Source organism: Larus michahellis, chromosome 5 (assembly GCF_964199755.1).
Source record: "Larus michahellis chromosome 5, bLarMic1.1, whole genome shotgun sequence".
NCBI lineage: Eukaryota > Metazoa > Chordata > Aves > Charadriiformes > Laridae > Larus > Larus michahellis.
The window spans coordinates 1,026,553-1,049,778 of record NC_133900.1 but is presented as its reverse complement, the minus strand read 5'-3'; the positions used below and the strand labels follow the sequence as shown (position 1 = coordinate 1,049,778).

Genomic DNA, 23,226 nt, shown 5'->3' with positions numbered 1-23,226 from the left:
AATAAAGAGCTTAAAGCATTGGCTTTTCAGGCTAACATGAACTCCAGTTCTTAATTTCCATGAGCTTTGTGTGTGTCCTCAGGGTTGGTTCTGTTGTAGAGAGCTTGGAGGATTTCTACTCAAATGAGTCCTCTTCTGTCCTTTCCTTAATACGTAAAGATTAACCGGACCTTGTATTATTTCAGGAACTTTGATGTAGAGGATAGTCTATGAATGACTGAATACCGGATTACGGTGAGACAGAGACAGAGAATTTTAGTGATGTTACTGGATGTTTTTGCCCAGGAGGAACATGTGGATGAAAAACATGTGTAGAAATGTGTGTCGTACGTGCAGCTTCACTATTGTACCGTGGATGCCAATGTAATTTTTGATGTACAGACTAATTGGAACACATGTTTTGAGAGTGTCTCTGTGTCCATTTCTGAAAGGACCAAGGAGGGAAGAACGAGGGAGCTGCCCTGGTCAGAGGAAGAAGAGGTTATGGAGAAAGCCTACTGCAGAGGTGGCTGGGGAGCTCCAGGGATGTTACAGCTGGCCTCTGTCCTCCCTTCCCCTCTCGTCTGTCTCGGTCTTCAAAGTCCTCTCTTCTCTGGCACCATGTGAAGCGTGATATTTTCTTCACCGCCCACGCGATGGGAAGTCGGGTAAGGCCAGTGTGTGCAGAAAGGGGTGTAGGACATCTTTTCTGGTTGCTTTCTTTTCTTGACTGTATCAGTCATTATGTGTTGGTGCCTGAGGGCAGGGCAGCTGTGAGTGGAGCCCACGGTACTAGTAGAAGAAAGGAGGCAGAGTCTGTCCTAAAAGCATGAGAACAGCTGGTCTGGAGAAGCTGTCTCTTGTGGCCCGGGGTGAGCAGAAAAGCGTGTAAGTCTGAGAAAAGTAGGTATTGTTTCCTTAGGTTTGCTTAACTAATTGCTTAACTAATATACTTAATTTGCCAATGGTTATCTTTAAATTAGAGTTGCAGTCCTTCGGCTGATTGCCTCAAGATGTATTTTTTCTTTTTCCTGCAAGGACTCTTAAATCCCAGGAGAATCCCTTTAAACGTCTGTTCTGGCTTCACTAGAGATAGCGACGAGTGCCTGCGGTGACACGGTAAGCAGAGATGGCTGCTTGGTCAGCCAGGACCCCTGTCTCCACCTGCTGCCGTCTTTTTCATGTGAGCAGCTAAAGGCATCCCACAGGTGAGATAAAGGTGTCCATTCAACACTCTGCAATGGGATTCAGGGCTTGTTTTCACAGCAAGTTCTGTAAGTCTCAATCTGAAAAGCTTAGAATGTGCATAAAAGCACTGAACTTAGTAAAATGGTCCCATTCAGGGCACAAACACGGCCATTAAGACAAAGCACATTAAATACACGCTTTTTATGTTAGATACCCTCATGTGTTAAGAAAGTTGCAGAAGCAGAGACCCATTCACCCCAGCTCTGCTTCGTCTGTCACCAGGCTGTGGCCACCATGCTGTTGGGGGGGACAGGGAGGGTGTTTGTGGTTTGTGTAGCTTCAAAAACAATAGTCTATCTGCTTAAAACCCTGCTGTTTTCGTGCTTAGAACAATTTAGTTTATTTCTAAAAATGTAAGACTCATATTTGTAAGAGCTATTTTTTTTTCCCTACTTTAAACACGTGGATTGTAAAGGGCCTACTGTTACCTTAGTTTATGTTGTAACATCTAATTGCTTTTAGGTAGAATCTTGGGAAATGGTCATGGATGAAGTTCGTGGCTTGGTGCAGGTACAATGAATTATGTGCATCCAGTGAAAATTACTTTAACTGCCTTACGAAGGATAAAATTCCAAAATACTCGGTGCTGATCTAATGGTACTCTATTAAAATTGCCAGCCTGTTTGCTGCATGTTTGAGTGACAGGACCAAAAGCTGTGTTTTGAAGCCGTGACTCCTTTCTCCTTTCCAGATGTCCTTTCTCTGCCCTCTCCTCTTTTTCAGGTTATTTTGAATGTTTTTCAAGAATGGGCCAGGATGGCCCTCCAGTAATGAAAACGCAGGGGATGGGTCACAAGATCATCTAATTATTTATGTTTCTGTTTCTTTCATTCCTTAAATTTACATGCCTGGTGGCAAGAATCAAGTACGAGGAATAAGTAAACGGAGGTGTTTCTTTTATGAAAGCTTGCTGGTGATGGGCTTCTGCCATGGATTTCAGGTCTGGGCCTGACTCAAACCGAACTTCTCTGGTGATCATTAAATTGGACTTGGAATCATGAGAAAACGCGCTGGAAAACTTGCAGTTGTGTCTGAACTCTCCCAGAGAAGAGGTGCAATTCAAGCAATACGTGTGGATAAAGGCTACCACATATTCCCCTTTGATAGTCACATTTTTGCTTTGCAGGTGGAATGGAGTGGGTGCAGCTCCCTGGCTCAAACGGAAGCACGGCGCTCGCGCCAGTGGCCAATTCCTCGGATAAAGAAAGAAAAATAACACCCCAGCGTTATCTCATTGCTGCTGCAGGTAGGGATGAGGGTAGGGGGCAGAACCTTTCGCCGAGATAGGAAGCGAGGGAAAGCAGGGGTGGCACTGCCCCACGGTGTCCTCCAGGTGCCTCGCTGCAAGGATGGGGACAAAGGAGCTCTTCAGTCAGCGACCGTCTTTTCTCTTGAAGAGCCTCCCCTGTGCAATGAGTTGGAGAAAGGAGGAAATTCTTTGCTACTGGCAGAATCCTTTGCGCAGGAAAGCTGGGCTTGTAGATGAAAGGACTGAGGTTTTATATTCAGACCCTCTCAATAAGACATTAAATATGCAAGAGGAGCCGTGACATATGGGCCGTGTTCCACAATTTCAGAGCATATTTCAGAATTAATTATGCTGACAAAATTTTATAAAGAGCAGCTCCAGACTCCTCTCTTTTTGGCAGCAGTCGGTTCTGGCTGCCGTGTAGCAAATGAACATGTTTTTCTGGTTTTATTATTTTGGGCTTGGCTCACATACTTACTATACAGATGATTTGGGGGGGTTGGGAGAATTACCTACATTCATTAACCGGCTTTAAAAGTCCTTGCCACAGTGCCCAGGTTTTGCTGCGTTGCCCAGGGAGCTGGGGGGAGAATGGCAATGGGAGTTGAGAGGGAGAGGTGGGAGCGCAGCCTGGAAGGGGATGCCGGCAGCGGCGTTTGCAGCCAGTGCCGATGGCTGTCCCAGATCCAGGAGGCTGAGGTCTGGTCTGCGGAGAATTCCAGCGTGGTTTAGTCTAGACTAAACATTTTTGGATGCACTGAGCCTATCAGTCTTGCTCAGTATCCTCTGCCAGGGACTAATTGGAGCTGATGATCACCTACCCACGAGAATTGTGAATTCCAGTTAGAAGGTGCTTTTTTTTTTTTTTTTTTTTACTTTTCCTTTTTCTAAAAAGCATTTTACAGGTTTTGGCAGGAGGATATTTTTGGCTCTAAAATTACAAAAATACTTTCAGCGTAGATCCAGGTATAAATGTTAATATTCTCCATATTCCTTCATTTAAAAATTATGCCAATTACCAACAAACAAAAATCCACCCCTCTTTCCAATTTGCTTAACCAAGTTTACTTTCTATTCCTTTCTTTTCAGACTTAGGAAGCTCTTTCCTTCAGGCCTTGTAATACGGAATTCATGCTTTTATTCTTGTTTGGATAGGCGACCGTTATATGCTTCTCCTGCGGAATGTGTATGTCGTGCTAGAGCGAGATGGGTGGGATTCCCAAAGCTCTCGCCCTCCACCTAATGCTCCTCTCGCTCAAGTTGGTGGGGTCAGTGTTTGGGGCGCATTTGGAACCTTGTTGTTGCTCAGACAGTTTGTGTTTGTCCATTTATTTCTTAATTTATTTCTTAATGCACTTTCCATGGGTGGGCCTTGAATGCTTTTACTTCATACTGAGTTTTCAGCATATGCTGCTTGACAGTGTGAACAAAAGGAAGGTGGTATATAGTGTAATATAATTAATTTTAGGAATTACTGCAGATTTTCTTTCAAATTTTATGAGGAGATTCGAAGCATCTTCTCATCCCGCCTTCGAACTTGTCAGGAAATGGAATAGGAAGAAACCTTAAGGACAGATACTTTAATGGTTGCCGATTGAATAAAGGTTTTTTTGAAGAAGAGATATCAAAAGGTAATCATTGTTAAAATTTAAGGGGGTTTTAATGAGTTCTTTTGTGTAAGTTTACATAATGCTAATTCAGAAATAATAAGTCATGAAGTTTTTAATAATGCGATTTTAATTGGTATACATTTCCAAATTCTTCTTAGATCATAACCAGTTCCTGAAGTGGCAGCGAGGTCACTGCAGAACCGGTGGAATGTGAAAAGCAGAAGCTGCACAAAGGAAGACGACTCATCACATGAAGATCTTCGGGCTGCTGCCCTGGGAGATGGTGTTTCTAAGCATGAGGTAGCCTTGCTCTGCCTGGGACGAGGTCACAAGTTGCTTTGGGTCAGGTGTTTATTAGTGATATTAAAGGCAACATGAAACCACCTGCTGTTAGTAAAAGAATTGTTGGGTGTCATATGGTATTTGGGATTTCAGGAGCCCTTGAATTGGAAGAAAACCAGTATTGCTTTTTAAAGTCTGAGTAGTTTTCTTTGGGATGACCAATCAGGCTTCTCAATGTACAGATCTCTCTGGTTGCCAAAATCCACCTGAAACTGGTAAAAGTTAAAGTCCTTGGAGTTAAAAGATTTCATAATCACCGTTGCATACGTTATGGTACAAATCAGAAGACGGTTGTCTTCTCTTTGTGGCAGCGCTCATTTCAGTGCTGCTTCTGACGGTCATAGCTCAGCTGTCTGGCTGAACAGGAAGAAACGCAGACGCCAAGGGAAGTTCTCCTCACTTACTCATGGCTTCATAATTCCTATGGTAAAGCCCACGTTGTCCTGAGTTGGTTAGTTCTGGCTCCCATTTTGTTCCAGCTGCCACGCAGCTTTGTTCTGGATTCATCTGTCCTTCTGAGGGGAGGAGGCTCCCTGCGGGGCATGGCAGCGAGTCTGCTCACTTGGAGCACTGTGAAGGAGCAGGGAGGATGTGAGGCAGCACTGGCAAGGACTTTGTCGTCAGCCTTGCCAGTAAGAACTCTGTTTTGTTGGTTGGGTTTTTTGTTGAGAGCCCTGCCCCTCCACTATAGGATCTACAGACCAGTCCCCTAATACCACCAGTCGCTTTCAGAGGAAGGTGCTCACTGCTTTTGAGGAAATTTCCATCTGTTTTCTATTAATTGTAAACAAGCTTTCAGGAGCAGTTGTGGCAAGGCTTAAAATCACAAGGAGATAAAACTCCCAATGTCCCATATTCCTCTTGTCGTAGGTAGAGCCTGTTGAAATCTTCTGAACTTATTTCAGATCTCCTGTCGAGATTTCTACAGGAGTCTTTGGAGCAGTGTGGCGGCTCTTGCAGGGAAATCTTCTCCTGGAGGGTAATATTCCTGCTTACTCTGCCTTCTCTGTGCCCTCTTATTTCGTGGAAAGACTTCTGAGAAAGCGGCAGCTACCGACTCTAATGGGATCAGCCGCCCTCCAGTTCTGTAACCATCACCAATTATTTGAGGAGGGGTGGACGAGGGCTCACGAGCAGTGCCGTGTTCTTTGAGACAGTTACTAGATTTTTTGAGTACTCTTCAGCAATGCTGACCGTATGATGCTGTCAAAAATGCTGTGGGACCCGGCAGGAATGAAAGAATTTTTTTCAACGAGCCAAGCTAATTGCTTTCAGTGAGTCCCCAGACAGTTGTGATGGTTGGTTGCCCTGTCTCCTGTAAGGTTTTTTAAGTGCTGAGTTTCACAAAACTTAAACTTGTCCACCCTATTTGTTCAGTTTCTTTGCCAAGCCTCCAACAGTGATGTTGAAATTATAATGCTAACTGTATTTATAATGCTCAAAACACACAAGTAGGAAGTGAGATACAATGAGGATTTTTTGAAAACAAATGCTAATTCCAGTTTCTAGACTGCCATCTGCCAGTCCAGACAGCAGTTCCTCTTGAGTCAACACCTCTTGGTCTTGTGGTCTTTTGACTGGCTTTTTGTGGCTAGATTGCAAATGCCTGCACTCACCACAACGGTCTTACCACACAGCTGAGATCTGCCTGCAAGAGCGTCTGTCATTTATCCGCCATCCCCTGCCTCTGGAATTTCTGCTCTCCTGCCTGTGTCCCACCAATGCTGACTCCGTAGGTCAGCAGGAAAAAGGATGACGTCTGGTGTTTGATGGAGGTGTTCAGTGTAGGGCTGGAGAAAGCGTCCTTGTATTGTCAGGCCTTTACTGCTGCCTAGGAAAGGGATCGCACGGTGGCCCCGCAGATGATTGCCACTCTCTTTCTCTGGGATTAAGGCCACACAAAAGTCTTCTGTAGCATTAAATTTGGCCATTTACTTTTTGGTTTTTATCCAACACCAGGTGAAAGACAAGGTAAAAGTAGTAATGGAACTTTTAAGATTATTTTTAAGAGTCCAGTGCTGATGTTTAAATAAAGCATTTGCACTGCCGGTTGTGTGCCCTCTCGCTCCATCAGCTCGGGAACAGCACCGAGTGTCACGGGAGCTGCCAAGGCTGATGTCTTCCAAGCACGGATACGTATCTCAGCCTGTGCTGGAGTCAAGATGCATTCTAGCACTAATTCATTCTCCGTTGCGGTGAGATTTCAGTCGTGTCCTTCTCACAAGCAAAGTGGAAAATGCTGGAGAAATGCCACATTAAAATACATAATGCCAGGGTGAAAACTATTGGGTTACGAGGATATAAAAGACCTGGAACAATAATGCAACGATAATTTCTTCTCAAATAGTAGAAACTATCACACAAATAATATATATTAGCATCACTCCATTAAAGTCAATGAATTTGTGTTGATTTAGACCAGCTGAGTGTCTTAACACATGTACCGATTCCTGTTGTATTTACTGTTGTACTGGTTTATGGAGAGACAGCTGTCAAAAATGCAATAACGTTGAACTTTTCACTCATCTTAACTCTTGTGCATAATTCCAGTTCACCAATTAAACATAATCATAACGTTAATCATGGTTCATCAAATTACATATAATACATTCAATATACGAATAATATAGAATAATAAAATAATTCTTAATTTTAAAATGACCTTTTTTGGTGAACTATGCTGGTGAAAAACCACATTTCTTCCACTAAAGTGAGCTGTACTTGGGAGATGTGCAAAGCATTTTTTCTTAGATAAACCTGGGGTAAAAAAAAGAAGCAATAAAATGCAGAAGAGGCCTTGTCACATGGTTTGAGTTTACCTGGCCCATGGCCAGCAGCTATAGGTCTGATTTGTATCGCAGCAGGTCACTGGAGACTGTAGCATTTGTAGTAAAATGCACTTAACTTTGTTAAAAGGCAGCATATACAGATAGTGTGTGATCAGTTACCAGTTTTAATAGAATCACCCTACAAAGATTGGCAAGAAAACTGCTGCGTGCATCCATGTTTTGCTGTTTCTTCTAATACTTTTTTATTCATTTTTCTGTACTTAAACACATTGCCTATTCTTAATTCTTCCAAAATGGAAAAAAGACGACATTTTACAGGATTGTAAACTGAAATGCATTGCACCAGGATTAGTCCGTTTATTAGAAAAAGATTTTAAGGAATCAGTAAGTATAATTATTTTAACTAATTCCATAAAGGAAAAAGATGAACGTGCTGGAGACTATTCATTGGCTCATGCTTTTGACTGACTTCATTACGTTTTGCGTTGGAGAAACATACAACTAATTTTAATAGAAAACACACAAGTAGATATTTTTGTTGGAGAAAATTTTGTAATGGGTGAAAACAGACAAAGACAGATTCCCCAAACCAGACATGGAATTGAGTACGTTTTCCTTGCTTATAACCGACAGCCACTCTCTAGCAGGCGGTTTCTGAGCGGTAGTGGTGCTGTGCCGTGGCGGGCAGCGGCAGCATCCAAGGGATGGAGTCAGAAGGAGAATTGCCAGGTGTAGGAATGAGGGGGAGAAAACTGTAGATGGCTTTTTTTTTTTTTTCCATTTACAAAACAACCGCCAAGTAGTTTCTTGACTTAAACAAATACTCTGAAGGGCCCAGAGTGAGCCGTTTTGGGTACGTCCTCACCTTAGTCCATGGACTGGGGTTTAAGGACAAAGCTGTGCTCAGCAAGCTGAAATAAACTACTGTGCCTCTGAGAGACACCAGTGTTCAAAAATTGTGCGAGTTCTAATACATGGACCAGGTTTTATTTTTTTGTAGGCTGAAATATAAGGAAACGAAGAAGATGGAATCGGAGAGCAAAACCTTCCACTGCGGGATTTCAGGATGTCGTTCTCACCACGGGAAGGGAAGGCTGATGGTCCTCTGCAGGATACAAGCTCACGGTACCGCTCCTAGTGTCTTTCTGAAGAGACCCGGAGTGAAGCCATGCGTAGGTGGTGATCCCTGTCCTGCCATCATTCCCTGGGCCAGGCAGGGAGCCCGGGTGCTTGGCTGCAATGGAGCGGGAGCCTGCCACTGGCAATCACTGGTTTGGGGTAGCTCTTGGATTTCCTTTATCTTCTCTGTGACAGCATCTGTGCGTGTTATAATAGCTTTATTTGCACAAGCACTCAGTTAATCTTTTATTTTAGGTGGATGATTTCCCCTTTTACCCACGTTCCCTTCTACCTTGCTGTCCCAGGAATTGATTTCTCCCGTTGAAGCAGGGGTGTGAGAATGCCGGCCGTTGTCCCTCTTAACTCAGAAGCCAACGTTCCCTTCTTCTCTTTTTCATCGTCTCCTTTAACATGCTGCCGACGTGTGTGTCGTTTCCATCTGCTGACACTTCCCTGCTGCACGTTCCCCTTTAGATAAGGCGGAGGGAAGCAAAGCAAGCAGGAGCACTGCCACACTGCTTTCTCTGGGCAACGTCATCTCTGAGCGGAACCGTGCTCCTGCCAGGCTGCCACGTCACCCACGTACCCTGCGCCTGGGAGATTGATCTCCAGGTCCGGACCGGGGATTGCGTTTCACTTCAGGGGACAGAGGCTGGGAGGGGAATAGTCTAATGGGAGAAAGTTGGTAAAAGAGGTTGGAAGCGGAGAAGAGAGAACGGACAAACCTGGGAGAAGTGGCTGGAGAGCAAGGGGAGGAAGAGTGTGGGAGCTGATGGAGGAAGCACAAGGATAATGAGGCTGCAGGAAAGGAGTGGGAAGGGAGACACACGGATTGGGAAACAATAACTTTACAGCAGTAAAAATGCTAGAAATGGTGCTTATCTGTGATCCCTACTGTTACAGTACTTCTCTCTGTTATCAGCACGGGCTGCTCCTGAGTCAGACCCCCTCCTGTGTCTGCTTTTGTTTTGAAAGGCGGTATGGGGAAGAATCCTCGAAATCTAACAAGATTAATCTCTTACCTCAGCTAAGTCAGAACAAGTAATCTCTTTTTTTTAAAAAAAAATGCTTGTCACATTAGTTATTTATTGGTATTTCTGATTTTGTCCGTGTCTTTAGAGTTAGAAATCCTTCAGAGTTTTGTCCTGACTTTCTGTAGGAGAGTGGTTAAACCTGCTGAAAGAAAGCAGTGGTATAAAAAAAGAGCAGCAGGCAGAAATTAGCCTCCTGGGAAAAGGAATTCCAGTAAGGAGCACTCAATTTCAGAATATCATACAGCCTTCCTTTACATTGGGAAGTTCTAATCTTAAACTGCTGAAGGTCTTGGCCCTGCCTCAGCTGATCAGCTCCCCAAGGGCTTTCTCATCCTTCCTGCCTGTGACTTTTTTAAATTGTTTGATTCTGAAGGGAAACCTTAGAAAAACACCTTCTTAGATACATTTATACTTAGGTAGCATAATATTTTTCCACAAATTGGTATTTTTCCACAGTTGATGATAATTACCAGATAAGAGTAGCAGGAGCACGCTTGATTTTTACAGAGCAATAACGCATTTCAGGAGCTGTGAAAATTGAAGGCTGATGACAGGATTGTTACAGCGGAAGAAGGGAGGTGGCAGCTCTGTTGCCCCTATCAGACTGGGAGTGAAATAGCAATTGGGACGGTCATTAATGTATTAATGGAGAAATAATGTTTCCCTGTCTCCTCGCCCAGCTCTGTCCCTGGCTGTGTTTAACGCTGAGACCACCCAGGCTCCGAGACGATCGCTGCAGCTGAGGTCTATGCTCAGCTCCAGAGCGTGGCCAAGAGGAGCGAGAGGGACAGAAGGAGCTACCAAACCAAAAACCCGATGGAATCTGAAGAGGCTGCCACTGTGCCTTATTCCTGGGATGCAGCCGGAGAGCAGGTGGGGAAAGGGTAACCCAGAGGTTACCTACCTAGTCTGGAAGGGTAAGTACTAGATGGGATGCACGTGATTATGTATAAAGTGATCAATACTTACTTTTTGGTTCTTCCATCCTTTTGTAGGTGATGAGAACAAAGACATACCTGACAGAGAAAAAGGGCAACGGGCTTTGGACAGATGCTGACTAAACTTCTGTGAGATGTTCAGGAGCTGACTTAAGCATCAGATGATTAAAGGAAGTGCTGAGGTTAGGTTTTCTAGTGGGTTACATGTTTTGATGCTTGCTAACCGTGTGTGTAACACTGGGGCGTGGGGGACAGCTCGGTCTCGCTGTAGGGAATGGCTAAGTGACTTCTGCGGTACGTGTGTTGAAGGGTGGCTGTCGTCTTCCTCTGGAGTATACAGTGCTTAATTTTAGCAGCAGGTAATGTTGGTAGAGGACTAGGAACGTAAGTTACGTGATTCAGCTTGGCAGTTTCTGAGTTTGTGTTAATCAAGGATACAAATTGTTTATGTAAGTGATTTTGTGGTGTTAGTGGGATGGGAGTTAGGGGTGGGACATGTGAAATTTGCTTACAGGTGCTTTAGAAGGGGCACAGGGACATATTACCTTGGGAGAGAAAGCCCTTTGCCATGTTATACTGCAGAACATTTAAGTCGTGTCTGGGACAGTAAGAGTGGGGGCTGCCTTCCTGGGCTTTGTGGCTACTCATTACCAGTGCATGCGTAGTAAAATTGACCTCGGGGGGGTGGAGGAGGTCAGCCAATTAGAAAAAGATCCAGAACTTGCTGAAGTTTACTGGATTGAGGCCATCAGATTCGGCTATTGGTGTCTTACCAGAAACCAGGAGTGCAGCAATGGGGAAAAAGGGGGTGGGAATTGCTCAAAGTGGTGTTCTCTTGAATTTTTTATGAGCAGCATCTGATCTAGTTTTGCAGAGCTAATGAAGGGATTTCTGAAGTAATCATCCCAATGCGGGGGGGAGCACCCCAAAACATAGTGTGTGGTGGCAGTCGGCTGGAATCCATTCTTTGGTGGTGTAAAATCGGAATTGACAGAAAGGTTTGTCTCTTATCCGAGTCACCTAGTGCGTTAACGCAGAGCTCCGAGGGTTTGTGTGCGATCGCCAGTGAACTTTCAGTTAGTCGGGAGAGCGAATCATCGCAAACCAGGAACACTGTCATCCTTTACAGAAATAGCACCAGCATTGCCAGCCTCCCTGCGCTGCCCTCAGAGCCTCACATCTTGTAACCTCACGCGGTCTTGCGTATACAACCCTTCTATTCTTCAAAGTTCAGAGCTGCTTAGTTAGTGGAAATTGTGACAGTATCGTGAATTCTTTTGAGAGACATCCAATTTGAATGGCATGAGTTTTTCATTAAACGTTCCGTTCACTCTGGATTAAGTTGTGGCTAAACCCAATATAATATATCCCTAAGAGCGAGCAGGCCTTTGCCACATGAATGAGAATGAAGAAGGTCCACTATTGCCATTTATAGTCCAACCTTGCACTAGTCTGGTATTGCCATAAGCAGACCCTGAGAAAAGCAGCCCGTATTTCAGAGTCTTCAGCTATCGGTACAGGAGCACCTAAGCTGGTTCTGCCTTTTCTAATCTCTTTTGATTTGCTGACACAATGTCTGTGTTTTGGTGGAATATAAATAAAGTCAAATATTGAAGGCTTAAGAAAATCCTGCCCAAGAATCATAGATTTTGCTGTAGAGGCTGCTCAGACATTTTGAATATATTTACTTTTGGTATTTTCAGTATTTGGGAAATACCAGCTGTCTTTGTCTCAGTTTGTATTTTTCTATGGACTTTTTATTTTCATCTTTGCATTTAGATTCCTACCTTCTAACTAAGTATCTCTGCCTTTTTAAAGCCAAATTAAATGCTTATCTTGTCATGATTATGTGTTACTCTTCACAGCGACCCCAGTCTATTTTTTACAGGAGAAACCGTTCTGTGACAGTAAGGCAACAGTTCGTAAACCTAGAAACAAATGGCTAGTTGGATTAGCAATGATCAGAAAATGTTTCTGTTTCATCTGGTTCGTTCAAGAGGACAGAGTGAAGAGAAGAATTTCATTTTATGCTTGGATGGCAAGAGACGAATTTCATCTTTGTGCATGGATGGAAGCAAACTCAGCTTTGTGTCACTGGCCGAAGTAGCGGCAAGCGGGTTCCTGGCATGTTCTGTTAGGTTTTGTAAAGAACTTGTGGCTACGTTCTCCAGGGCTTGGCAAATACCGCTGGGGCCAGAGTTTTGAAGGTGCTGTGAGCCAGGCTGCTCCCAGTGGGACAGGTCAGCCTGGCTTCCCCTGGAGGTACAGCCTGCACTCTGTTGATAACTTCCTCCAGCTGTAAGATGCAATTAGCAAATACGTGAAAGATTTCATATTCCTTCAGTAAATCAACCTCCGTGGACACATGCTCTTAGAAACCTTTGGTCTCGTTATTCTTTCTAACAAAACCCACTTTTCTTCCTGTAATAATTTCATGCAGGTGAGCAGTGGGAATTTAAAATCATATCTCGGTCTCCGCTGTGAACCGTTCAGGATGATGGAAAGCACAGAAACGAAGGTCCAGAGCAGTCTGGACTGTGATTTTGAATGCAGTCACCCTACTGTTCCTGGCACAAGCTGTTAGGTAAATGTTCCCAAAGAAAATAGTTGCTTTGTGTAAACTATCTATATACTGTCTGCTTTAATTATAAAAGCATCAAGTGGCATTTCCTTCCCCATAAAATTCCCTAGCCCTATATTGCCAGATGTGGCAATAAGTCATACAGCTGTAAATCAAACCAGTCCCTTCCTTAATTATGCTAAAAGCTACGATTCTCAAATGCTCATTGCTATTGCTTCCCCCTCAAATTAGAAGGTGTTGTTACAAGATGATATGTAAACTTAATCTTCGGTTCTTTGTCCATTTTTCAGCCACTGATAAGCAATTTGAAGCGGTGATGTACCCCTGGCACTGCGCAGCACTCATTGGGAGATGGAACGGGGCCCTGGAACCAACTCCTGATGTCCTGGAACCGTGTCCCTGGACACAGGTATTAGTCTTCTGGCACCTCCTTCCTTGCAAAATCCGCTAGGTTTTTGCTTCTCTGTTTTATGACGTTTTACATACCGCATACGTTGATGGCATCCATCTGGTGATTTACTGTGACTGGGAGACGAATAAAGAGCTGAATATAAAAGCCGGAAAGGGAACTAATCTATTTGGAACCAGGCATCCACTTGCAAATTCAAGTGACTTGCCAGGTAGGGTCGTTGGATAGAGCAATTTCTCAATTCAAAATTTAACATGGAAGCTGCATTTCTTGTTTTCTAAATAAGGAAGTTATCTTTAACTTCTCCATAAGTCTGATTTGCTCATTCTGTGCAGAATATCATTGTTTCTTGCTGCTTCCTTGTGTTTTCTCCTGGGTGACAATTTGCAAAGTGCTCATCATAAAACTCAACTTATGTTCGCCTCTGAGTTGCTGGAGTCTTCGGGGGACACCTCACTCTTCGTAAGGAGTACGTCAGTGCAGATTTTCTCTTGAATTCCACACATTCGTATCTTTTTACGTGAGGATATTTGGATACTCGGTCCTTCCTGAAGAAAACAACCCCTGTAGAGTTGGCAGTGTTAAATTCGGAATACCCTCCCAGTTTGGTTCCTAGAAAGAGCTGACGCTTGAACGACCTACAGGAGAGGCTGAAAGCTTTAGGTGGTGCTTTGTGAGCAGATGAGGACGCAGAACCCAAAGGATTGCTCCTACTGATCGTGTCAAATGTTGTCTTTTGACCAACAGGAAAACAAACCCAAGCTTTTTAAACAGCCAAATAATCCATTTCTTGCAGTGGGAGACCGTAGCAAATATTAGGCCCTTATCAGCCAGTGCTCTCTTGTCAAAGCCAGTTGCACAGTGTGTGCTAATTAGTAAGTGGTATTTAAATGTTGCCCTCTGTCTTCACATCCCTTGGTGCCAGAGGCAAGGGGGGAAGGGGGGAAAGCAAGAGGGAAGCTGCTGGTACAGAGTTGGGAGGGGGGTGTTCTGAGCATCAGCTTGAAGTCAGCGTGTCTCCTGACTTAGAGCAAAGCCTGTCTTTAGTATCGATAGATGTTTATACGCACAGAATCAAACAACCAAGTGCGCAAATCCGTCGCAAAGTGGACTCAAGCAGCCTGTTGAGGAGGTACTGAGGGTATACATTTCTTGGTGGCACCAGAGGAGTTCTTGTTCCAGTGTGGACCGATGACTTCCTTTTCCTGTGGGAGGTTTAATCTGTACCAGTGCATCCTGCTATGGTTTATTTCTTTGTGACATTCTGCATGTTTTCTTCTACTCTACAGATGTTATTGATTTGGGTTTCACTTTGACCTGATGTAGTAATATAAATGGGAGCTAGGTAAAGCTCTACATTATTTTGTCCGAATCTAGGATCGGGTAGAAGACCCTTTTTGTAGGACACTCCATTAGTTGTGTTTCTTTCATTGTAAGGTTTTTACTAATAAACAGTATTATTTCTGCACAGTAGCTATGTTATAGTAATTTATTTTTTTTTCAGCTGGGACTAACGTTCCCATACATTTGTCTGTATCTCTGGTAGCATAGTGACAGACTGGAACAGATTTTTAATTTCTTGGGTGCCCTGTTCTTAAAGGATATAGTATTTATCTATTGTGTCTGAAAAAGCACATCATGGAACCGAGAAATGGCTGCGAGGGCTGACCTGCGGGAGCAGACACTGGTGTCATTGCAGAACCCTGCAGCATCACCAGTGAAGCAGAAATAGAAGGCGATGAGAGAGAGAGGAACCGCTCAGATTTTGCGAGCTGTGGGTCAGGTGCGTGCCCAGAGGGGTTCCGTGCGTGTCGTGTCGGTGGTTCAGGCACTGCCTTGGAAAAAGGGGTACAGCTCTACAGAGCAGCTCTGTAGCTTTTCGCAGCCCCGTCTTCCGTCTCTTCTAGGGTAACGCAGACACTTGCACGGGGGCTTTTCCAGGCAGAACACCCGCCTTCTGCTCATCTGGATTCTGCCACTCTCCAAGATGACTCGGTCCCAGCGATGAACCCGTCGGCGCCTGGAGCTTGAAACTCCAACTGAACAAAAAGGTGGGCACAATCTCTTCATACTGATAGAATAACTGCCCTGAATTTAATGGGGTTAGAGAGATGTGAAATTGAGTTAATGAGATCAGAATGCAGTTTTAAACATTTCAAGTGGAGTGTATTTTAAGTGGCTGTCTTAAAGTCTTTAAGCAATGCCTTTTTATTATGCAATTGTTTGACTCAATTTTGATGTATTAAGGCTATCTAGAAAAACACATTTGTTGCATTTTCTTTAAGTACTGTTTTGTACCGAATCTATATATTTGTTGAACCATGACGAGTTAATGGAGGGGTTTCTTCAATTGTATTTCATACTGTCCTAAAAAATGGTATCTCTTGAAGGGATTGATTCAAGTGATGCGCAGAAGAACGGGAAGGAATAAAGGTGCAGGCAAATATAATAATGTCTTTAGATTTTTATGTTTGAATGAAGCATGCTGCCGAGTAGGTTAAATAGCATAATCCCTCAATGAAAAAGCTGCTTGAAGCTGATAATTACAGTGCCTTCGAGAAAGCAAAGTCCGTTCGTTGTAAAGCAAATACTTTATGCACTATGAATCTTTCTTTATCTCATGCAAAACTATTTTAGATTAAATGTCTTTCCAATTTGTATTGTTCAAATAATTATACTTAGCTGGGGTCAGAGTCTGGATAATGCATTCCCAGCCCTTGGGTTTATTAACTGGCTCCGGGACCAGACCACAATGTCAAGCAGCCCAAAGAGGCTTCCCATTTACTCTGTGTTTTGGCTGTTTTCAGCTGTGCCGCTCCTTCCTGCCGCAGTCTGATCGATGTAGGCGTTTGATAAGTGCTTCTCCGGTCTGTCACTTGCCTTATTTGCTGAAGCTTTGCTTTCCAAACAGAAGCATCCACTTAAAATGCAGAGTCTTCGTTTAAGACTACATTCTTCGGTATGAACCACGTCACAGTTCCAAGTAGCAAACCACAGTTAAAACAGTACCAGAAAGATGGTGTACACAGCAAGGATCAAATCTGGGAGTAACATCTGGATTTGTTAGTATGAGCAGTCAAAGTTTGCTGAAGTGTGGCTTTTCAAGCGGGGTTTTCTCTGCGTTTGGCATTTCGGTCACCCTGCGTACGTGCTTCATCCCCTTAACTGTAAAGGGGCTACTGCAGGGTAGCACGGTAACAGAGCTGGAATCTGCCGAGGGATTAAAGAGGACGTTTACAAATGCAGTTGTCTCCATATCATAGGCAGCATCCCGCAGGCGCCCCTGGCAGTTGCCTTATTGTGAAGTCTTGAAATGCCGGAGAGCTTCAGATTTGCCTGCGTGAGTCCACGTTTCACTTGTAGACCGCTTCCTCCAACAAAATGTCTTTCTGTGCCCTCTCAAATACGTGGAAGTTTTAAAGGCATTTCCTCAAGTCCCTTCGGTTGGGAAGAGAGGCTCTTTTCCTCTCCGGAGTTTTACGGCGACGGGCCCCCCCTCGGCACTGCACTTGTTCCATCCCTTCTGTGCGTCAGGACACCCTGATAATGCAGTGCCTTTATGGGCAAGATTTGCAGAAGCAGCTGCAAATTAGGTGCTTTAAATAATCTTTGGTGAGAAGTAAAGAATACTTAGCTTCTTTGGATAATAAAGGTAGGCTCTGATTTTTAGATTTTTTTAATTTTATTTTTAAAGACAGGGCTAGCCCAATATCTTTCTCTGTCGATGTCACTGGGAAATTGTAAGGTACGTGGCACTAGCAGACCAACCTTGTTAGTGATGTCTGCTCTGTGCATGGACTTCTGGGTCACGTAAGTCAGTGGTTGTCCCCACAAGCTCATACACATCCCTTCTTAAGCTTGCTGTAAGCCAGAAAACCCGAGTCTTGTGTCAGACCCTCCTGCTGGCTCCTGCCTTCGGCCAGCACGAGGGTCTGGCTGTGATGGCAGCGTAAAGCGGCAGCGTTCATCTTCAAAAGGAAGGCTCTGCCAAGACTCCCTCCTTCAACCACCACATTCATTAGCTACTTTGCAGAAATCAGTGTTTTCCACTCAGGATTTTCATAAGTCACAGTCTTGGCACCAAATATGTTGTGGTAATTTTCCTTTTGTAGGCTGGACTGCACCCAACATTGTGACTGTACCTAGAGTATCTGACACATCCTATTTTAAAGTGCAGAGCATATTGTAGTGCATATATGTGCGGCTTTGCTCTTAAGTGATGAAAACTAATTTTCTGGAAAGGTAGCTGTAAATTTTCTCAGACCTTGAGGCAGCAGAATATTAAAAAGCATCACTTCTGGGCATGCAGGCTTACGCTTACATTTTTGTTTCAACTCCTTCTTGCTAAACTAAACTAAACTCTAAATTAGGATTTAATTCTAAGAAAGAGTTTTAACCAGTATTGAAATTAAAAAAAAAAAAAATCCATCTAATTTTTAAAAATAGTCTGATCAATCTGGAGCCTGAGTTTAATTAGGAAATCCCTAGGACAGGATTTAAAATCAGTAAGACTCTTCCCAGTGCGGGTTTCTGTGCCCACCCCGGGGAGCGCAGGGCGGGGGGAATCCTGCCTTTTGCTCTCCAGCCTCGCAGCAGTCATCGGATGAGGTCAGGAGCTGCATTTGGTAATGAACAGCTTAATGTCAGGATATTAGAAAATGCAGGATAAATATTTAAAAGCCTGCGGTCTGCGAAAAATTGAGAACCACCAGAGATTTACTAAGTGATGGATGAATGAATGTCAGGTACTTGAAGTTACAGGTAACTTGCCAGACAAACATCTTTAACCTGCCGTTAAAGGAAGAACAGACACAAAAGCTATTGCTTTTACACATAGTGATCTTGATCCCGTGCTGAAATGTTGAGCTTCCAGTCTAGAGCCATCACTCACCCAAATTCTCTATGTGTATTTCTTTATGCCCTTGTGGGTCCTGGTTCAGGCATGATGGTTTGCAGCTCTGTCCTTCCATGTCTTGCCAGTGTCAGCTGCCAGCCGCAAATCCAGAATCCCGTTGGGTTTGTTTGGTCTCAAACCCAACATTATAGCTTTAAGGCAGTGTCTTTTAACATGGTTAACAGTTAAATCAGTCGTTTTTCTCACCTCCTGCTTTTACGCATGGAACTCAAATGGTTTGTGCGCAAACTGGGTTAGGCCTGCCCCCGCAGAGCACTCGAGGAGCTAAAAAAAATCAGAGCATGTCCATAGCAGTGTTTGTGTTTCACGTTCTTCACGTGCTTAAGTTTTTTTTACTGTAGCACGGGACTTCATAGATGCCCAAGGAAAACTTCTGACAAGTATTTTAGGGGTCATCTGGTTTATCTGTACCACAGGGAGTACCTCTAGCGTTTAATCCGAAGTTATTATTCGCCGTGTACCTGCGTAGCCAAAACTGAGTCTTTGCAGTTTTCATTTGGGAACTGTTCTTGTGCGTGTGGTGACGTTCCTTCAGTAAAATACAAGTGCTTAGCTTAAATTGTATCATGAAGTGTTAGGCATGTCTCCCGAGATTATCCAAAGTGCCTTCTGATTTTAGGTGCCTGTTTTGAAATAACCATCTACGGCAAAGAGCTTGGATTTAAGCTTTTCTTCACAGTGTCCCAAACTCTAGTTATGAACATTGATTTTACTTTATCACTCCAGAACGGAGGCCTTCCTGCTGGGCACCTGTATACCTTGCATTAGCAAACATGTTATCCTGGCATCGTTTGAGCCTCACAGCAGGTTCTTCAAGCCAGTTCTGAAGAGTGGAGTAAGTGAGGCTCCAAAACACGGCCAGCTTGTGCAGGTACAGGAGGAATTGTGGCAAAGTCCAGACAAATCTGCTCAACCCTCCTGTGTGGACACTGTGTGCTTACGGCCTCACCCGAAACATCTCATGTTCTCCACCTGCGTAGCCAGCAAGTTTGGAATTGTCCATCAGAAATGATCACTTAAAAAAGTCAAGTCTGATTGCAAAGTCCATCCCTTAACGAGGAGCGGAGTAAAAATGACGCTTTCTGACTGCCAGCATTTCAAGGTTTTAGCTCAGGCTTTTTTTTTACAGAGCTGACCTGCACTGCTGTCTAACAAAATTAAATAAGAGTGAAAAGTTCAAATATTAGACTTTCACATGGAGCTGGTTTCACGGTAGCCTGACAGCCAACATCAACAGTACGACAGTGAGGAGTTCATGTTTCTGTCTGCTCTGCGGCCGCCTGCTGAGGTGGTGTGTGCCGGGAGCCCATCAAACCCCAGGGGGAGCACCTGCCTCGGAAGTCCCATGGACCGCATCTCAATGCCGGACGGGCATTTTCCTCTTCAGTAGCTCAGCATAGGTATCACTGCTGTGTCTGTGTGTGGGAAGAATGGGAAAGCACACCATGGCTCAAAAAAAAGTGTTTTAATTTGTTTAAATAGCTACGGAAGCGTCAGTCTTGGATCCTAAATTCAGTTCTCGGTCAGATGCAGGCTGTTGCCTTGAAACCCCTAGCTGGTAGGGAGAGCTGGGAACAGACGTTCCCACAAGCAGCGCACGCAAGGAGCATCTGTTGTTGTTAAGGTTATTGTTAGGTTGTGCGTGTGTGTGTTGAGGCAATAAAAACCCCAATTTTTTTCACTCTTAAAAGGTGTAGATTTCTCCCATGGAAAAACAATGATATTGGATACGTTGGGGCTGACAGCATTGAATGTGGCTTGGCTTTGCTGCCTGCAGGAGAAGTAGCTCAAATCAAGACTTCAGAACAGAGGGGAAAAAAATGGGAAGGAATCTTTGTAGCAGCAGTCAATTAGAAAGCTTCCACTGGGCATTTTTATTTGCTTCGTGTTGTTGGGGTTTTTTTTAAGTGAGATGAACTGCATTTTCAGTTTGTCTGCTAAAAGTAGTATGTATTTTTCCAGGGAAGAGAGTGTCAGGAGAAACACCTCCTGAAGATCGATGAGAAAGTGCAACTTTACCAACTCCTTTAAGCATTTGACTCCATTGTTTGAATTGTTTATGGCTATTGTCTTTTTCACAAGCAAGGCTTGGCCTCGCTGCCTGTGCTGTGGGAAGGCAGAAAGACCCCAAAACCAGGCACACGTGGCGCATGAAAATAATTGTGCCTGTCTTTTACGGACAGAACCTAAAGCACAGGTTTTGTGAAGGTGATAGCCAAGGGGAGAACCTTCTCCTGTCTTTGTGTTAGGTGCTAAATCCAGAAGAGATGTGAAGGAATGCAAATCCATGGGCATCATTCTGCGAAGTACGAGAGGCAGATGGGTAGAGTCGTTCCTATTCCTCGGCCTTCTCCCCCAGCAGGGATGGGCCCAGTTAAGTGGACACTGATTTCTCTTATCTGTTATTCAGCTACACAGAAGAAACACAAGCGTTGAAGAGAAAAGCAGACAGACGCTTCCCGAGGCAGCAGACACTCCTCTTTTTCAGCTCATTCCCGAGCTTTCCCCCTAAGCAACTAAAAGCAAAAATCCGAACATTAGATTCCTTTACAAGTGATCAGTAACTCAGCTATTTTCTTGACCGTTTTGAAGAAGCAGCTGATTCTAATTCTTGCAAGGAAGATAAGTCAATATTATTCAGAAAACCAAGATTGTGGTTTTCTGAACTCCCGTTATAAACTACTCTGAGCATCAGGGCGATACAGTGAGGGAGGGGTGTAATCCACAAATTCTAAAGTTTGTTTAAAATTAGCAGCGTGCTCCTGAACCCCATCGGGGGGGGGTTCCAAAATCTGTGTCAGCATCTATGTGAAGCAACCGCGCCGTTTTCAGTTCAGCCATTTCTTTTCCTTAAAGGAGGTTGTTCTTTTGCTCAGAGAAGAGGTAATAAGGAAATCCATGAGTACAGATGAAAAAGGGAGGTGTGTGTATGCGTACAGCGCGGGCTGCAGTAAGATCTCAGGGCGGTGTGTACCAGAAGCACGCTCCCCGGAGGGGAGGTGGAGCCCTACGCCGCGAGATCAGCACATGAACCGCGGCCGCGGGGAAATGTCTCCCCAGTTGTGCTGTCTGCGAATCTATCCCCAAATGCCTACTTTTGTGAGCACCGCAAAGCCGCGTTTTCCAACAGATTTGTCTCGCTGATGACCAATTTTGGAGGCTAAGAAGATAACGCTGGAACTGAAGCTTTTTCAGGGTATGTGGCGTTTTTAGGACTTCTTGCCCAGCGAGGGTGATGTTGCAGCTTTTCTCTTAGGACACTTGGAGAGTCTTCTCCTTGACCTTCCTGCCTGTATTGCTAAATTGGCAGGAGCCTGGTTATCTTGGAGATCTCCACCCATTTGTCAAATTTTGTTAAAATTGGACAGCAAGACCAAAAACAAAACCAAAAGGAAGCACATACATATACCCAGTGGCAAAAGAAGCCTTGTTTCTATAGTGAATTAGAAAAAAAATAAAATTGTTTGCACTTTTCAATCATTTATCTTCCATTTTATCTATTTTCAAGAGGTCTTAGTAGCCTATATGATGACTTCTAGTAACTGGTGGCAGTGGCGAAGATGAAGAACTTCAAAATTTAGGCCATAGTGACAGATCTTCTCTACCTTTATTCTTAGACAAAAGCGTATGCTGTCTAATCTGTTAAATGACAAAGTAAGGCCAAAGATCTTTTTTCTGCTAACTTTAGACAGAAGGAAGCAAATTGCTTGTCTCGATGGTGAGTTCTTACAGCGCGGCGGTCTCGGATGCTTTCTTGTGGCACACTTTGCTCCCCGCCGCAGGCCGCCCCCAAAAAAGGGACAGTCGGACAGAACAATCCCTCCTGTAATAACTGTAATAATCCCTCCTTCCCCTGCAGGACGTGAGTCTGCCCTAATAACTCCCATGGAAAAGGAAAACAAAATAATATATCTAGAAAACCATTTTGTGTGTCTGCGTTTTGTCCCAGTTAATGCCCGGACAAGAGCCCATGTGGATGTGAAATCCAGTGGAAAAGAGGACTGGGAAAAGGAATGAAGAATTAAGGTTGGCAACAGTGCATGGAAAGGGATGAATAGGAATGCGGTAACAGCCACCCCTGATGTGAGACAGAGACCTCTTCAACTGCAAATAATGAACACAAGTGAGTTTCCCCCTGAAAAGATGTCGAAGGCAAAAATCGTTAACTCAGACAAATGCTGGAGTTCTGGGGCTTCTGTACATATGTTTTGAAGTTTTCCAGTCACTGGGAGATATTGGAAAAATATTTTCCTAGATATTAATATTGTCCGTGTTGTAAAATATATTCCTAGACCGAGTATTCATTTTAGAGGACTCTAGCAAGTCTGCATTTTTATTAAAAAGCCAAACAAACAAAGACCTTGTCTCTATTAATGGCAGATGGCAGGCAACACATGAACCTGCAGGAACAGGAGGGCCCCGGCTGCGCTATAAGAGTTTCGTAAAAATACACCCCAGGTTGGCAGGAGAGCTGCTTACTTTAAAAAGAGATTTTTTTAAATAAGCAGTGAAAGGTTGCTCATCTTATCAGTGAGACCGAGGGCCTTTTAGCAAGGAGGTGCAGCACTCAGCGGGAGGTTTTCCAGATGTGCCAGCTTGGGCTCTACCGTCTTTAACTTGACTAAAGTTAGTTAAAAGTCTCCTTTCCTACCATACTTCTTTTCACTCGGTGCCTCTTTGCCTTTTGTTTCTTCTTGCTGCAACAACATCCCGTATTAATGTTTTTCCAGGGTGCTGGAGACCTGTGTTATCCCTGTGACGTACTTACTCCTTGGTGAGGTGGGATACTCGCCTGGTAGCAATCCGTCGTTTTCTACGGAACCGCACAGAGGATCTGTCCTTCTATAGCACTGCATAAAGAAAATGCTTCGGTATAGGTGGAGTGGGATTAATCTAAATAACTCGAGCCCTATTGGGAGGAGTAAGGTGAAACGGAGCGGCAGGTAAGCGGCGAGCTGCTGACTCACGCGGGGCGGGCAGGGAGCTGTGGCGGGGCCAGCTGGAGGCAAACGC

The 23,226-nt window shown here is 44.1% G+C and overlaps 1 protein-coding gene across 1 annotated transcript in view; it reads left to right on the top strand.

The window, feature by feature from the left end:
• The first annotated feature begins 2,404 nt into the window (after nucleotides 1–2,404).
• The window catches only part of LOC141743494 (A disintegrin and metalloproteinase with thrombospondin motifs 3-like), a 143,882-nt gene continuing 123,060 nt past the window's right edge, over nucleotides 2,405–23,226 (top strand). Inside the window, exons 1-10 of the mRNA XM_074587762.1 lie at nucleotides 2,405–4,107; nucleotides 4,245–4,386; nucleotides 8,218–10,243; nucleotides 10,366–10,490; nucleotides 12,749–12,892; nucleotides 13,180–13,298; nucleotides 14,931–15,081; nucleotides 15,206–15,349; nucleotides 22,163–22,336; nucleotides 22,944–23,156. The gene's annotated coding sequence lies outside the window, so the exon portion shown is untranslated. The remainder of the gene's footprint in view (nucleotides 4,108–4,244; nucleotides 4,387–8,217; nucleotides 10,244–10,365; nucleotides 10,491–12,748; nucleotides 12,893–13,179; nucleotides 13,299–14,930; nucleotides 15,082–15,205; nucleotides 15,350–22,162; nucleotides 22,337–22,943; nucleotides 23,157–23,226) is intronic.